This window comes from Palaemon carinicauda, chromosome 20 (genome assembly GCF_036898095.1).
Source record: "Palaemon carinicauda isolate YSFRI2023 chromosome 20, ASM3689809v2, whole genome shotgun sequence".
Classification (NCBI taxonomy): domain Eukaryota; kingdom Metazoa; phylum Arthropoda; class Malacostraca; order Decapoda; family Palaemonidae; genus Palaemon; species Palaemon carinicauda.
Genome location: NC_090744.1, coordinates 46,701,024 through 46,718,523, shown reverse-complemented (window position 1 = coordinate 46,718,523; position 17,500 = coordinate 46,701,024). Strand labels below are relative to the sequence as shown.

Here is a 17,500-nt window from a genome sequence, read left to right as displayed (position 1 = left end):
GAAGTGCCTTAATCTACACCATAGGGTGACGTCACTACCCTCCTGAGCATAGAAGTCAGGTGCCCCAGTGATTTCAGACATTGTTTCTGCAGAAGAAGAAATCACATTTGGAATAGTAGAGTTATTAACCATTGTAAATTAAATACATGTTTTGATATTACCTTGAAACATCATTCGCAATTGGTGCTATATTTCTTGTTTAAACTATTGGGTATTCCTGTAGATATTGATATGAATTTTGTTTCTGATAATTATTATCATTATTAATATCGTGAAAGTTATTCCTATTATTATTCATATTACAATTTTACCATATCTCTATTTTTAATAATATCATAGAAACACTGTACAAATTATTATTATTATTATTATTATTATTATTATTATTATTATTATTATTATTATTATTATTATTATTTGTCTCTGATAATAATAATAATAATAATAATAATAATAATAATCATAATAATAATAATAATAATAATAATAATTTCTACAGTATTCTGCTCAATGGGGATTCGGATATAACGTATACTGTATAAAATAGAACTAATACTCCCATTGAGCCTCTAACAAAGTAACCGAACAAAATTACGTCAGGAGCTGTTACTAAAACCCGGAGAGCACTGGAGACCGACTTGACGAAGCAGGTTGACAATATGAAAGAGGAATTTCCATTGGAAACAGGATACACAGATTTTACGTTCCTCCAGAGTAGCGCTGTCGCAATGTCTCTTCTTCTTAGTGCTTAATTAATCTTGGCCCGATTCTTAATTGGACGGGAAGTTGAGGGGGTAGCGTTGATGTTTCCAGAATTCTGTTTTTATTTTTCAATATACAATTTTTTAGAACCAGGAAGATTTTTTGTTGACTGAATAAAAGGAAGTTCTGCTTCACTTACGTTTTCTTGATACCGCATATATGGGATATTTTCCATATATTTGTATAATCAAACCTATTGAATATGTATTGGAATTATACGAAAACTTAAGATTTTTTTTCCAATCTATTTCAGAAACAAGGGTAACATCGAATCATAAAACTTCGAAAATATAATGTCAGTATGTAATCAACTTCCCCACTTTAAAGGAACATAAATTATTTGCGATTTTGATCACTCATACTTTTCTTATTATTGAATCAGAGGCTGGTATTGCGCTGTGCCATATTGCGATACTGCTCTATTGCTCACCTTCATTGCTTTGTTTATACTTTCAAATATTCATTTATTTCGCTTTTATTACCATAAACAGCAGTATCATGTTATTCTCCTTTATCGGATGCTGACAAATGCTCCTCGAAGCAGACAAAAAAAAAGTTTTTGAAATAGAAATGAAAAATTACTTATTTTGCTTTCTATTGTCGCATTTTTCATTTAAAATAAAGCAAGTTTCAACACTACAAACTTCGACCGTGATCAAGCCACACATGAGGAGTAGATAAATGTATTTTCTTATAGATATTGTTGCTTAATATCTTCCTTAACATCTCTGCCGTTTAAATCTTTAACCCTGGCCTATTTTCCGTCACTTTTCATAACACCGACGGTTTGGGGGCCACCCTTCGCGTTTGGCCACTAATTGAGCTGGAGCAGCGATTTTCAACCTTTCTCATTTCAGGGCACAGTGAACTAGACAATAAAATGTTTGAGGCACACTATTATTAAAGATTTGATTATTATATTTTTCAAGGAATATGAATAATAAGGATTTCTAAGTCGGTGAAAAAAGCTAATGAATTATCAATGACATTTCCAAAAGTATATTGTTGATCATGGTTTTGAGTAGAATTAGAAACTTTTGTACATATTTGGTCTTATTAAACTAAAAAAAAAAAAGGTGTCATTGTAAAAGCTGTCATTATTTAAGAAATAATATTAAACTTTAAGATACAGATTATAATAAAAAACAAACATGAATAAAAAAATAAAACTTTCAGTTACACAAAAATATTACTGGTGTACACGCTCATAAAATGTAATGCTATTCCTTGTTATCTTTCAGTCTCTCCGCATTTATAAATGAAAAACCTGATAAAGTCTTCCTCTCCGCTCCTAGTATATAAGCTTGCTATCTGTTGAATAAACTGTACTTACATTCACCTCTACTCTCTTAGAACCTAACGGTTCTGTTGCCACATTGGTGACCACCGAAGTAACTAATGCACACCACCTTTTTCACCCACATATTCGCTCCTACCCTGTTTACAAAGCAGTCCACCGAACCTAAGAAATGCATAATTGCTGCCATTAATGAAAGTAAGAATGAGAAGGAAGTCGTACTTGATTTCATACATGCATATCGAGCTCATCCGGCTTTATGGAAAGTTAAATCAAAAGACTATTCCAATAAAGTAGCCAGAAACAAAGGAATAGCGGACACTCAGTCTTTCATGTGGAGTTATGGCCTTCTTCATAGTAATGAAAGGGCTGACACGATTCGGTAGATCAATGGAGAAGCATTCGCCTGGTTCCAGCGTGCTGAAGCTCAGTTTCGTATCAAAGGCTTTACTTGCTCAAGAAAAAGCAGACTATGTTCTTGCTGTGATCATCAAGGATATTTTCCTAGAAATTTCTTATAAGCTTTGCAACCATGGAAATATCCTAATAGAGTGTGACACACTCAAAAACACCTCCTGGAGCAATACTCACCAACTGCCATTGGCAGACCAAAAGGCTCTGCTGGCCCTCAGGGAAATGACCAGTGTCGCATGCTTGGAACCTGCCGCAGACAGCTCTCCTTGCGAAGTGAGCTTGCTAAGTGGCCTTTGGGTACGATATCTACCTGAGCCTGAACACGTTGAAGGACCTGATGACCAAAGTCGATGTCCTTAAGGATACCAACTTCCCCACCTCAAAGACTTCCATCAATTCCTCCATTCTTGAAGATGAGGACAACTGCTCAGAATTGACTGGAGGCGACATTAATGTGGTAGGACAGAGACACCAACCCTGTTACGTTCCAGAGCGGAGATAAAGCCGCCAACCACCAACATATGCCACCTCTCACACATGCCCCAATCAAACGACCTCTCCAGCCACTTACTGATGGCCATCAGCCGAAGTTCTGCTACTACAACTCCAGATTCGTGGCTGCTGCAAAGAAACGTTTGAGGGTGTCAGTGGCCAGAAAACCTGTAAGAAGGAAATTGTTTATGTCAATGGCCTCCCCTAAACTCCCCTGTTCCCTTCTACCAAAGTCACTCTTCTGGACACGACGTGGTCATTCTAAGTGCTGACTTTCACCTGGTAGCTGCTAAGGGATCTGAGATCCCCACCCACAGTTGCAAGACACTCACCACTCCGACTTTTCAGCCCACACCATTGCACCCACAGATGCCTACACCCACCTCCTCACGTCTTCCGTCCTGAGCTTCGCCAAACACTGACAGGGCCCCTAGTGTTTGCCAGATTCAGGTTTTTGGCCCCAGATCATTTGATTGTCGCCAAAGAACATTCGCCACAAGGAAAGAATGTGACTTTACCAAAAGTCCTCAAGCTTCTGGTCATTGTCATTACACATTGTCCAGATAAAGGATGACACCCTTCACCTTTGCAGGGATTAAACACCTTTGAACATGCAGACAGAACCTGATTAATACCCACTCCCCAACATTGCCTATGGTACCTCATCGTTGCACAAAGCGAAGGTGTACTCCACTCCTGACGGTTTGAATTGGTATTATCAGATCCTCATGAATCCAGAAACATCCCTAAAACCACCATCACCATCACCTTTGGTACTTACACATTCAATTAATTCTACATTGACCTTTGTGATGCTAGGAAGACTTGTCAACACCTCATGGAGGGCACTTAGGTGTCCTCCCCTTTTGTGTATGTTACTTGGACGACGTACTTTTGTTCTCTTCTTACAAAGAGGAACACCTCCATCATCTACACATCGAACTCAACTATCTACAACAAATGGCCTTATAGTCCGATATGAAATGTTTACATTTGGTGCCAACGATGTATTGTTCTTAAGACATTGCATCACTCCTGAAATATTTCACCCCCTCCCTGAGAAGGTATCAGCTGTTCAGAACGCCCCTACACCCACTTGACCGTTAAAGCACTGCAAGAATTCTTGGGCAAGATGAACATTATCACCAGTTCCTGCCAGCCATCGCTGCCACTCTAGCCCCCTTTTACACCTCCTCCAGGGGCAAACTAAGAAACCTGAAATAGGGTTCACTTCAATTAGCAGCCTTCTGCAACGCGAAGAATGGCCTAACAACCACTGATGTTTACATTTTCCTGTACCACGTTCCCCAGTCCTATTCTTCTCTTCAACAATACCAGCGACGTTGCTATTGGTGCAGTACTCAAGCAGTTGGTCAACTGCTCACTCCGCAGATTTGCCTTCTTCAGTAAAGAGTTTAAGGCGAATCTTGCTACTCTACTTTCAACCATGAATTGCTGGCAGTGTATTTGGCTCTCTTTCATTTTTACCACTTCTCAAACGGTACGACCTTTCTCATTCGTATGATGAACAGGCCTCTGGTGCATGCCTTCACTCAACATTTCGATCCCAGGTACACCTTTGAATATCGACATCTCTCTGCTGCGGCTGAATACACCTGCACCTTTCAAAACATCCTTGGGAAAATTAACCCTGTTGCCGATGTGCTATCAAGAGACACATTTGCCGCCATTCACCTGGGATTGGATTAAAATGCTTTTGCAAAATCACTATGGAAAGATCAAGGGTACCACGGATGTAGGATATCCTGCACATCCCTCCACCTTCCAACCTGCCCCCTGATGCTAACAGGTCTTTTATTTTACCCATGGTCCCTCACACCTCTCACGATAATCTACTGCACAGCTACTGAACACAAAGTTTATTTAACACATAATTACTAAGGATGCTAAGAATTGGGTCTAGCCTATACTTCATGCTAAACTTAAAAGTACATTGACTTACGGATTCCAGAGTGAGCATCTTTCCTTAACCCCTGAGTCATTTTGCCAAAATTCACGTCGACGTAGCAGGTCCCCTACCCACATCACAGGGACACTGTTTGCTGTCATTGACCGCTCCACTTTTTGGCATGAAGTCATTCCATGCAAACTGCAACGTCCAAGTTATGCCCATTTACCTTTTTTTCTAGGTAGATAGCAAGATTTGGTATCCTTGAGCATATTACTTCTGACAGGGGTAACACTTTCTCCTCTCAATTGCGGACATTATTAGCAAATTTACTGGGCGTCACCCTACATCTGACAATTGCCTACAACCTTGTAACTAACAGAATGGTTGAAAGTTTTCATCGTATCCTCAAAGCAGCTTTGATATCCTGTTGCAGTGACTCTAACTGGTTTACTCAGCTTCCCTGATTTCTGCTGGGATTACAGACCCTCCGAAGGATACCCTGGATTTATCCACAGCTGAAATTGTGAATGGCCACCCGTTGGTCATCCTTGCTAAATTCTTTCTGTCTGCAACCTCCTTCAACAATCTCCAGCATCTACATCACGTTGTGGGGAAATTTACTCCATGCCAGCAGACTTGCAAGCCCACCAAAAAGCAACACATACCGAAATATTTACACTCTGCAATGCATGTCTTTCTGGGCAACGACAATAGCAAGTGACCTCTGATGCCTCCTTACATGGGCCCTTTTCTCTTGATCCATCGCACACTGGAGGCTTTCTTAAGTAACATTCGTAGTAAACAAGACTGGGTCTCCATTGATTGCCTAAAACTTGTGTATCTCCTGCAAGATGACTGTCCATATTTGCCTCTCTTAACTAGGGCACCTTATTTAAATTAGGGGGGGTGGGGTGCAAAGGCCTGTACCATACAAGTTTTATACTCACTCATGAATAAATTCAGGTCCTCCAATGTGTGAAACTATGACACTTTCGTTGTGTTCATAGCTGAGAAGCCAGCCTCACACTAATACGATGTTGAAATGGGAAAAAGTACTTAAATTACCTTCATTGTAATGATTGGATATTCCTCTTAAGACAACCAGAATGATGTTTTACCTGTCAATATGTGCTTCAGTTCCAGTCCTTTGTCATCTCTTATTTCAATCAGCTCATTCTCTTAGGCAGAAGTTAATACTCACACGCACTCAACAGCAACGGATCTCTCCTTAAGTGAAAGGGAGCTACACCATGTGATAGGACATACTTTTCAATGTTTCTACTCAGAAGTCAAAAACATTGTAAAATTAGACTAGCACCATTTTTGTCCAGTCTGTAATTTTTTTATGAGTTCAAACATTTCGACTTTGTTCTGTTTTTTCTATTTTGTGTCCCAACATTATCAGCTTTTCCTTGGACCTCAAAACTCCCGCACCACACCCAAAGATGCTTCATGGTACATTGGCTGAAAGTTATTAAGCTTGACGCTCGGAACTAAGACGAATGTGTCGGGCATCACGAGACAAGCTGATTGGTACCCATGTCAATGGTCTTAGGTTAATAGGTGGCCTCTGAGGTCAGGACAAGGGTCAAATTTGGGCAAAAATTTTTGCTGGTTACACCTAAACTAAGATACAGGGATAAGATACACACCATCGTGTTCCTCTTGTCGAATCGTATTGAAAAGATAATTTGAAATTTTACCCCTGATGAAGGTCATGGGTTTTGCCCCTGATGGGTGCTGTATGCAGCCATAAGAAACGGCGACACTAAAGGATAACGATTCAACGTGTTTTACGTGTTGTGGGTAATTTGGAGACCGGTTGTTCTTCTCATATCTTCATTAGGGCTGACGAAAAATAATCCGTCATAGCATAATTGCCAAGGCCTTGCATGTGCGACATTGTACAAATTAATCCCAGACCTGCACCATAAGATTTCTTTGGTGGTGGTGCTTTGAACGGTGCCACCCCTATCACCATCGGCACAGTCATTTGGCCTCCAGATACGAAAATGCTTGAACACGCTCACCCACATACTCAAACATTTCAGATCTATTTCCTCCAATTTTGGATATATTATTTCAAGGATTATGCCTATTACCAAGAAGTTGAAAGCATATGAAATCTCCTACTGAAGCAAAATTCTTCAGTTCTCTAACACTTTGCAGAGTTACTTTTTGCTTTGCTTACCTGCAAAGTATGAAAATATGTATATACTTATCGAAAAGACTTTGTGTAAATTTCCTTCTGCTATTAGATCTGTACTTATTAAATAAAAAAAGATATTGAATATCTCAAATATTTAAACGTTTTTCATCTCCTGTCAGCTTAAAACGAAACTGCCTTGTGTAAAAAAACGAGCAAAAAATATAATCTACACTCTGAATATCTGATTCACTCCTACTAAAATCAAAGTCATATTCATTTTTGGATATCGGGCATCAACAACGAACGTGGCTGGTTTCGGAATATATCAGAAAAGCTATTTTAGGTGCTGCCAGTAAAAAAGTTCCCTATCTGAAGCAATTGTACAAACACAACATTGAATTCGTCCAGAGAATTCTCCATCAAAGATTTCGCTAACGTATCTAAGAGCCATGGTCTCATTGTAAGGAATAAATACTTTTCCAAGAGATAGCTTGCAGCCTGAATCACAAGACCAAATGGAATTTCCACACATCATTCATGGATTACTCATAGGATTCTGTAGAAAAATTAAGACTGTAAAAAGAAATTAAAACTCAGTCAAGACCTTTCCACTAAATAAAGATTTCAGAGAAAATAAAGAAAAATTGTGAAATCCTTGTAAATGATAATCCACAATAGTTGATTTTTTCAAATTAAAATTATTTATAATTATAATTGTGGGATATAATTTTTCTCATCACATTGAGAATTTCATGACCATCGCTGGCTCCAAAACAATGATAAAGTACCATAAAAATGCTCCTACAAGAAAAATCTATGAAGAGATTCTCTCACAATATGACCAATTAAAAAGCTGTTTCTTTGGAAAGAATAAAAAAGAATGTTCTTTCCTTCAAGAAGTATACCACAAATACAGTCATGCATCCATTGTCAAATTATATGGTACCTCACAGATTAATTTTCATGGCAAAGCCAATCAATATGAATTCAGATATCTGGTGAGGTCACGAGTGACTAATAATCTCTTGACATCTACCTCTCCCTTTAGGATCCCTATATAGAATAACTCTCAGTGAAGAGTTGTATTTTAAAAAGACAGACACTACATACTCATAAACACATATAGGCATACCCACCAGTTGTAAAGTAGCACACTCACATATGTAAAATTAGGTAATTAGATATTGAATTAGATAAAATAGAGTGGTGGTTTTAGAATATGGAGGAAAGGGAGATCAAGTGAGTGGGTGTCAGAGGAGAATAAGGAGAGTGTAATTGAGAAAGGGGTGGTTTGAGGAGGAAGAGAGGTAGACCGAGAGTGTAGTAATTTGGGGAGGTGGAGTAGGGAGAGACCAAAAGTGTGGTGATTTTAATAGGAGTGGAGGGTGTCAATGGGAAGAATGATTTGAAGAGGCGGAGATGGAGCCGGAGAAAAGTAGTTTGATGATTAGAAGAACATTAACAGTGGTAATTTGAGGATAAGGAGGAAAAAGAGACTGAAAGAATGGAGGATTCAGGGAGGCCAAAAAAGTTTGAGGAGAAAGACCAGAGGCAGACATGGAGAGCGTTGCTTCTATAAAAAGGGAAAGAAGACCCAAAGAGTGGTCGAAGGAGGAGAGGGAGACTAAGAAAAGAAAATGGGGGTTTGAGTAGAAGAGGGAAAGTAACAGAATGGTAATTGAGGAGGAGGATGAGATGTAGATCAAGAGTGTGGTGATTTGAGGAGGAGCAGAAGGAGCAGAGGGGAATAGTGATTCAAGAAGGAGGACAGCGAGACAAGAGAAAATATTGTTTGGAGAAAAAGATAAAAAGGAAATTTCATTGTCTGGCGATTTGATGAATTGGGGCTCGATAGTTTTCTGTAGTGCCTGCAACCTCACAATCATTGAGAGATGAGGATTGTGTTTTTTGAGCCAATACGTCTACCTTCTGAGTCACCAGCAGCCATTGCCTGGCCCTTCCTGGTCGTAATTTGGATGGATAAGATACTTGGATGCTGACTATATGTAAATATGGTCAGTCTCCACGGCATTGTCGCTGTCTTTTCCCTCTGTCATTCATGAGAGACCTTTAAACCTTTATACATAGAGAACAGTGTTTTAAGGAGAAGAGAAGGTGACTGGCGGTTTGAGCAGGTAAGGAAGAACAACAGATTGGTTGTTTAAGAAAAAGAAGGAAGGAGCCGTTAAATGGGTGTTGAGAAAGTGAAGAATGAGCGGACCAGGTCATCTTGTACCCAAGTCACTTCGTCACAAATCACTTTGTACCATAGTCATCAGCTCGTACCATAGTCATCTTGTATCAAAATAACCAGTCATTCCAGGCTGTTGGGTAGTGTATAGGGGGTTGAGTGACTAAATTTTTGTCCGGTAAAATACTTGCCCAAGAAGCTAAAGAGTGTAGCACCACATGTACCGCTTGCCAGAACAGATGAAATATAATATTATGTTTAATTTTGAGCCACATTGGAGCAAAGACCTGTTAGTGAATAATTCTTGTTAATTCATTAACAATCATACTCATAGATGGGATTATGGTAACGTCTATACTTTTGTGATTTTTCCTCTCATTATTTTATATTTTCATGTTAAGTTTCGACTTAATGAGCATAATGCTGGTGCACATTAGTTATGCACATAATCTCGTACCCGTAACTAAGTACTGCCGTAAAAGTGTCCTGTTTGTTGAATTCAATGATAATTTGCCAACGTACCTCATATGAAATGGCATAAGATCAACTCTAAGTTCTAATGATTTGCTTACTAAGATAGTAGCAATTTTCTAAGGTATTTATAAGGTACACGCTTGTAGGAGTTAACTGAATTGCAAATTTGGTGTACGCAATGACTTTGTACGAAGTGACTTGGGACAAAGTGATTTAAGTACGAAGTGACATAGAAACAGAATGAGGATATCAATAGATTAGTAGTTTCATAAGTAAAATGGGAGAGAGACCAAAAGAGTAGCTGTTTGAGAGGAAGGAGAGGGAGACTAAAAATTGGTGTTTGAGAACAAAGAAGGGGTACAGAGAGAGAATGGTTTAAGAAGGAAAACTGTTGTTCTAAGGAGAAAAAGTACACCAAGAAATAGTGGGTTGAGAAGGAAGATTGGGATTCCAAAAAGATGGTGATTTGAGTAGATGCTGGGAAAAAGACATTTTTTTTTTTTCTAAGAGGAGGAAGGGGGAATAGGGAGAAATTGGTGGTTTGCGGAAAACGAGATGGGGATACAGAGAGGTGATCTGAGGAAGAGGAGAAAATAGAGGCTGAGAGGAGGAAGAGACGGAGCTAAAAAAAATAGGGGTGTAAGAAGAAACAGTGGGAGCTCGATAAGAATAGTTAATTTTCTTTGAGCAGAAGAAGGAGGCAGGGACCGAGAAACCAGTTGTAGGATGAAAAGGAAAGAGACCGAGAGATTATTGATTAGGAAGGAGAGAGAGGCTGAGATTGTAGCTGGTATATATATATATATATATATATATATATATATATATATATATATATATATATATATATATATATATATATATATATATATATATATATATATATATATATATATATATATGTGTGTGTGTGTGTATATATATATATATATATATATATATATATATATATATATATATATATATATATACATATATATATATATGTGTGTGTGTGTATATATATATATATATATATATATATATATATATATATATATATATATATATATATACTTATATATATATATACATATATATATGTATATATTTATAAATATATATATATATATATATATATATATACATATACTGTATATATATACATATAATGTCTTATTTTCAGAATAATGAAGACTGTCAACTCCTATGATAACCTGGATTAAACGAAGGTAAATAGCAAGTTAAAAAAAATTAACAAAGTCAGCTTTACAGACAGAATAATTTTACATCAAATATCCAGATCTTAACCCCATGAAACATGCATCCACTCTGGAAAACCCTTTTATCAAGGAGATACCTAAAAGTCTGGAACTTAATGAGAATACTGCTGCATATTTTCTATTCCTCTCATGATACGTCTTATATTTTGTGTTAGGATAAAAGCTTCACCGCTAAGAATGTATTTTACATTCATCTCTTTTTTATCTTTTTTTTCTAGCTTTACGTGTATACTAAAACAGCAATTTACCAGGTGTGGCTACTATCGACATCCAGACAGAAAGAAACCCTAACTTTGCACTCACCTATGACGTTCAGACTGGCCAGAATCCCGATGGGAGGATGAGCTGACAGCTGGCATTCGTAAGTCCCGGAATCACGTACTTGGGCGTACTTGATATGTAGATTCCATTCCTGGAAAGAGAAGAGCACCAGAGTTTAAACTTCTCATCGAGTGCCTGGTTGAGGCCTACTTTTGAATAAATAACAATGCTGGTATATCAATCACTTTACGACCCAGATGTGTTTCCAGCATACAATTCGGAAGCTGAAAATTTACTTGCATAACATCATTAGGGTTAGTCAACTCATAACCCACCTTCAACACAGCCTATGAATTAAACAAGAACTCCTGCATTTAGATATTAATTACATTACCATTCTATAATCTATTAGCTGATTTACTTCATATTTTACTAATAAACAATTTCAAGTTTTTCTTTTTTTTCTATATTTCAGTCAAGTGTTCGCCATGACTTATGCTGGTGTCTACATCTGCTAATAGATGTAAGTAAAATCCAAGTCAATATTTCCCATCGATAAATATCCTTATCAATGTGTAAACTGCTTTTTAAAAGACATTCATTTGCACTGCATATAATTTCTTTTTAAGTTTCAACAGTCAACCACCTGATTTCTTTTATTTTTCTTGTATTACTAGGAATCGTGCTTCTGGGTACGTAAGAGTTTTGGATGTGTAGGCTGTAGGTCAAAATTACACAATATATCTATAACTACACTACCTAACTAGCAAATATTTTAAAAAAGAGAATAGAAAATACACGTGTAATGCACTATCATATTGTGTAATGCACTATCATATTGTGTAATGCACTTTCATATTAATAATAACTGCATGTTAGATTAAAGTTTAACTTTAATTATAATTAAAGAAAGATTGCTTAGTAATTAACTTTACTTTGTAGAGTAGTACAACTGTATTACGGTAATCAAACCACCTATGTTTTATTCATCTCCATAACTATAGCACATACTCAATCATATATAGAGGCATGTCTACACAATAATAAAAAAAAGCATACACCCACTTATTGTTGTTATATATTAATAACTGATAAATGTAAGAATGCACTGAAATTCTCCATCCACCCGTTCCCGACCAATGATGCTCAGAATGTTCCTTTGAAGAATCCTTGAGTAGTCTTCATCTGATCTTTCAAAAGGAGTCTTCAGTCTTTCCCCAAGTGGCAGTGGAAGAGTTCCACCTCGAATATAATCTCCAACGTTCTCCGTTTAGAAAAACTATCGATGTAATTTCCAAGAGCAGGAATGGCATGTTCCACAGTCAGACTGTTTTTTTTTTTTTTTCTTTTTTTTTTTTGTATACTACTTTTTGAGTCGAAGTTTTCATGTCTAGTTTTACAAGCTCAACTAACGTTGGGTTTGATTGTGGTTTTACATGGAATATATATATATATATATATATATATATATATATATATATATATATATATATTTATATATATATATATATATATACTGTATATACAGTATATATATATATATATATATATATATATATATATATATATATATATATATGTGTGTGTGTGTGTGTGTGTGTGTATATAGTATATAGTATATATATATATATATATATATATATATATATATATATATATATATATATATATATGCGTGTGTGTGCGTGTTGAATGTGTATGTCTGTGTACACACAGTTTAATATGTACACATAGATAAAAAGAGTGATTCTTAAAAGGGAAAGAAGTATTGACAAACAAACATAAACAAAGTCCCGCAGGACGAGTGATATACAAACCCATTTTGTCTACTTACTTCGATCCTTACCTTTCCTTCAAACGTCGGCAACTGGAGAGGCAGGGAATTCGAAACGTAAAATCTGTCATCGTTAGTATAAGTCTGATAGCCGAGTGTTATGAGGTGGTGATCTCTACGTCGGATCCAGGATACCTGAAGTGGAAGGAAAGGGGATTTTAACACGCAAGTTGCTTGGTTTTATTTAGCTGAGTCAGAAATCGAGTTTCCTTCTGCTAATAATACATCATATAATTAAAATGATAATAAACCACATCTTTGTAATGATGGTAGCAAAGAGAACAACATTAATAGTGTTGACGAATAAAATCAACAACCAACGTAAGTCCATATGCAATGGTTATTACATCTCATACAATCTAATGGTATCCAAGTCTATTGCATTTCCATAATGAATTATGTCTTTATCCACAAGGCGTAAAAGATCGTTTTCAACCTGCATTAATTCCTTCATCCCAGAGCCAATGGAGGTGTCATCCAATCGCCATGAATACCACATTATCACAGCATGGCATAAGTTTATAACAAAAGACCAACTCAGAAATATTCCCTCTGAACACCTCCCTAATGGGACATCATTAGAGAGGAAGCGTGAGAGGAAACAAAGATGGACCTTCAAGAGTTACTTAATTTGGAATGCATTATAAAGAAAATAACCTAAACAAATTGAGGATTAGCATAATATCATTCTAATCAGATTTATACGAATAAAAGATTTCTGTTGTTATGGCACTTGTGTGATTTTGCAAGAATTCCTTGGAATAGTTCAAGTAATTTTCCCAGATAAAAAAAAAAAAGTAATTCTGAATTATTTAGCCATATGTTTATTTATGGTAGTAGCTTTTCAACGTAATTTCCATAATCATTATCACAAAATTAGGTACGCAAAAATCCTCAAAGCTTTTTGCAATAAGATGCTATTTTGTCACAATGCAAAAAGGTACCTGAATCGGGAAAACAAAGGTAGTACTCTAAGCAATGGGCTTGTTGACAAGCGCATTCTAGACTCAAAAAGTACTTACCTGGAAAGGACCTTGTTACCAAACTGGAGACTCAGAGGTTACAGTCAAATTCCAAAGCCCACAGACACTCTCACATAAGGGAGCCTAGGAGCTGCTGCCCAGCAAACTTTCTTCAATGGGAAAGTAATGACCAGTGAATCTTGGTGAACTATTGAATTCGACTGTACTTGAAGAGCAACAAACTAACTTCAGGTTAGTTACCATTTCCTGACTGACATTACTTAGCTGACAGCAAATTACTTACTGATGACATACGCGGAAAGACGTCAGGTTACAACCTTTTTGAGAATGGCAACAGAGCTGAACTAATAACTGATTCTTGCCATTCCATGACTGGTTATGATGCTGATCTTACAACAAATTACTTACCATCTTTTATTGGGAAACTTTCAGATGTCGTTGTGTACTTTCCATTTTATAACTGACAACAGTTCCCCATTTAAATATTGACATTTTTTACCAAAACATTACTAATATCATATCATTATTTTCCGTGATATGATTGACTAATTTGCTGAATTGACATCGGAATATTTGCCATTTTGTGACTAGCAATATTATTGAATTGGCATCAGGTCATTTCTCTTTTCATGACTGCCATCATTATTGATTTAACCTTGAGTTATTTAAAGTTTGTGACTGGTAACAATACAGGGCTGACATTAGGGGCCCTTCGTTTCTAGTTTGACACCAGTACTATACTGACATCAAGATACTTATAATCTCAGAATTTGCCCTGACGCTGATCTAACAACTTGATACTTTACATTGACAAGTACTGAATAGCTACATTACTATATTGACACCGGGGGACTTGCCTTTTTTTAATAGCAACATTGCTGATACGACTTGAGGCTCCTTACTCTTTTTTTTTATCAGACAGCATTGCAAACGGGTATTGATATACTTACAGTTCTGTAACCGGCAACATATCTGATCAAACATTTGATCAATGACCATTTTGTGACTACTAATATTAATGAACTAACTTTAAGTAACTTGATGTTTTATAACTGGAAGCATTGCTGATTTGCTTTAGGGTTACTATCCATCTGGCTAAGAAGATTATCAGCATTGTTTATACAACTTCATGTGACTTACTGTTTTATAACTAACGAAGTGGATTATCTGAAATAAAGTTTCTTATTATTTCTTAACATGCAACATTACTGATAACATTGCTGAGAGGACATTGGACTGCTTACCGTTTCGTGACTGGCAACATTGCTGATCTGACATCGTAGGGCAGCAGGAGCCCCTACTTGAACCGTGGTCATAGTGTTGTTGGCTGTGATGAACCGGGCTTTGGTTAGACTCCTCGGAGCCTCCTCCTCGTATGGCCCCAGCAAGAGTTGAGGATCTGGTGTCCACAGACCTTGGTAGAAAAAAAAATTATGGTCATATGATGAAGTAATGTTGATCATTGCAAAAGCTATAAACTCTAAGGCCGGAATCCCATAGGAAGTAACACGAAATAAGAAGCGGGACATCCGAGAAATGTTTCGCGTGAAACCAAAAGTAGTAATAAAAAATGTCACATAGGAAGTATGGACACATCAGAAACGGGAAATGCGTGTGGCTACCATGTCCTCAAAAGGCGAACTTGTTCACTTTTGGTGTCACGTTTTGGTCAAGCTGATTTAATTCATTTGAGTAATAGAATCTCATTATGATGACAAAGTACACTGTGATTAAAATGCAGTTTTTTTATTTATTGAAATAAGTATCAAATTTCAATAAGCCTGTGCTTTTAAAACTCTTGGTGTTCTACAGCCTGATTTATGGGTTTTTATTTCTTTAGATTATGAATCGAAATTAAATTTCATTTGAAAAATTAGCAGTACATTGCTTTCAGCTTGCTGTTGTGATATTGGTGTTTTCAATTAATAAAATTCCATTATGATTCAAATAGAAAATACATTGTATTAAGCCTGCTGTTATTTATAAGTGTTATATTGTGTTAGTGATTGTTTTGGGGATGGTGTTCTGTGTATGTGTGTGTGTTTTTTTATTACTACATCTGTTGTTGGTAATAAGTTTTAAAACTAATTTAGAGCTCAATATCCCTTTTTGCTCTGCTGATATTAGTATTCGTCAATTAAAACTCCTTAGAGTGCAAATATGGAATCACCACTGACTTCATTTCCTCTTAGGTCTTACATGCATTCTGAAATCCTTTCATCTTGTTTTCCTTTTTATTTCTATCAACGAGCAGAACGTTATTTAGAAATTTTCCATCTCTATTCCTCAATAAAAATGTTTTTCTTTTATTTCTTTACAGCCTCGGGGTAGTAATTGGCGAAAACCAGTATCATCAGAAAGGAAATTAATCTTGATCGTCCGTTCAGTTTGAAATTATTAACAACAGCAGAAACATTAACAAAGAACACCAACAACAAAACACTCACACACAAAACAACATCACCAAAACAATTACTAACACATAAATAACACTTATAACAGCAGGTTCAACTAAATTCATTCTTTGAATTCATAATAAAATTGCATTTGAAAATGAAAAATTCTTAACAGCATGTTGAAAACGATGTATCTCATATTCTTTTCCAAAGAAAATTAAATTTCCTTCTTATTTGTCCAGAGAGAAGCTCCGGGTAATCTAAAGAAGAATTTATAGAAATAAAAACGCATACGATAGCCAGTTGAACACAATGTATGTTTAAAGTATAGGCCTATTGAATTTGTATTCATATTCAAAGAAATGAATAAAAAAAGAACAGCAGGTTAATCACTGAATTTTTTTTAATCATAAATTTTTTACTATACTAGTAAAGGAAAGACGCTTCTGAAGAACACAGTTTTGCCCGACATGCAACACGAAAAGTGAATAGGTTGACATTAGCCGGTAAAGATCATTGTTACCACCTTACTTTTCACGCGTAACACCTTGTGAGACACGCGTAACGCCTGTCCTGTCACTCCCTATGTGATTCCGGCCATAGGTGCTATTATGCAAGCAAAATTTCATTGTGTAGATAAGCGTTTCTGTCATCATACGTCCATCATTATATCACACACTTAATTCCAAAACTCATGGTACTTTCAGATTATCAATGGGCAAAGGGGAACATTTTTCCATGCAATTGCAAAAATAACTCCAATAGACTTATTTACCCCCAATCAATGGTCAATTAATTAACCATCACTTCCTCCACAAGTAACAGCATTAATTAAAAATGCCCTGGGATAGTGCATACCATAGCCCGTTTCCATTAAAGGGTACTTGATCTGCACCAGGATCCAGCATGGGATTTCAGACTGCCCATGAACCTTGCCTCTAATCCACTAAAATCATTGCAATCATTCCACAATTCTTTCACATATTTCAAGGATAGACCGACCATCACATATACAGAATCTCTGATCAAATCCTTTGGAGGAATTAAAAAGCAAAGCATTACTATAACAAGAG

General features: G+C 36.5%; 1 pseudogene; it reads right to left on the bottom strand.

Annotated features, from left to right (window-relative positions):
- LOC137659760 (zwei Ig domain protein zig-8-like) overlaps positions 1 to 17,500 on the bottom strand; it is a 23,709-nt pseudogene that overhangs the window by 4,494 nt on the left and 1,715 nt on the right.